Source organism: Vicugna pacos, chromosome 19, assembly GCF_048564905.1.
Source record: "Vicugna pacos chromosome 19, VicPac4, whole genome shotgun sequence".
NCBI lineage: Eukaryota > Metazoa > Chordata > Mammalia > Artiodactyla > Camelidae > Vicugna > Vicugna pacos.
Window position 1 is genome coordinate 22811226 of NC_133005.1, and position 1155 is coordinate 22812380.

General features: G+C 41.5%; 1 non-coding gene across 1 annotated transcript; it reads left to right on the plus strand.

The window, feature by feature from the left end:
* The first annotated feature begins 387 nt into the window (after positions 1 to 387).
* Positions 388 to 461, plus strand: TRNAS-GGA (transfer RNA serine (anticodon GGA)). Its single transcript has one exon. It is a non-coding gene; the product is annotated as a tRNA-Ser (tRNA).
* The last annotated feature ends 694 nt before the right edge of the window (positions 462 to 1155 follow it).

Sequence of the window (1155 nt, forward strand, 5' to 3'; positions counted from 1 at the left end):
GGTGGGGTGGGGTCTGTGTTTCCGGGCTTCTGGGAACCTAAGAGGTCTTTGAGCTGCCTTTCAGCAGAGAGGAGTGGACTAGTAATATTAACAGCAGCAGCAGCAGCTGTAAAGCAAAAATATCCAAAACATGGAAACAAGACAAAAGACTGAGTATCCTTTCAATGTCATCCTAAGCACTGTCTGATCAGCGGGCCAGGGTCACCTGATTCTCTAGGCGATACACCTTTGTTTGACTTTGCTGTTTATTATTGATCAGAGTCCCTATTCAGTGAAGTTACACCTTATCTTGTAAAAGATGCACAGTTGCAAATGATTTCTGTCCTATAGTAAAAATAACACAAAAGCTTGTGGTTTTGTTGCCCTGTAAGATATTCATGGGGGAGGGGAGGGTATAGCTCAGTGTTAAGAGTGTGTGCCTGGAATGCACAAGGTTCTGGGTTCAATCCCCAGTATGTCCATAAATAAACCTAATTACCCTCCCCCAAAAAAGAAAGTGGGTATATTATTTTTAAATGATTTTTTAAGTAAAAATAAATAAATAAACCTAATTACCCCCCCAAAAAAGAAAGAAAAAAAAAGAAAGAGAATGTACTATTTAAAAAATGATTAAAGAAAGAAAAGACATTCCCCAGTTTTGTACCTAACCCCTGGCCATTTTGTCCACCATTGAACCAGTTCTACCATCCTGCTGGTTCCCTCATTAATGAGTTAAATAAGCCTTTGATGTGTGCTTACTATATATTTGCACAAGATTTGTGTTTTCAGCTTTCTGGGAATAATATTTTGAACGGGTTAACCTTTTTTGAAGACTTACTCTGTGCCAGGCGCAGTCCTCAGGGCTTCACTAGGAAGAAGGGGCTTAGAGGGCTGACTCTAGGGTGACAAATCTGGGTGCGAATTCCCCTTCAGCCACTCACCAGCTGTGAGATCTCAAGCAAGATTTTACTAGGCACCATCTCTGTGCCAGGCTCATCCACATTCTTATCTCTTATTCAACTCAGATCACATTACATCCCTGCAAGATGAGATTTGCTTTCACATTTTCCAGTTTTTTGTATGTCCTGTGCGTATCCCTTCCCTCAAGACTCAGGGTCTTCAACTGTGAGGCAAAGTTGGTGATCGCTCCCTCCCAGGATGATGTGAAGATACAGT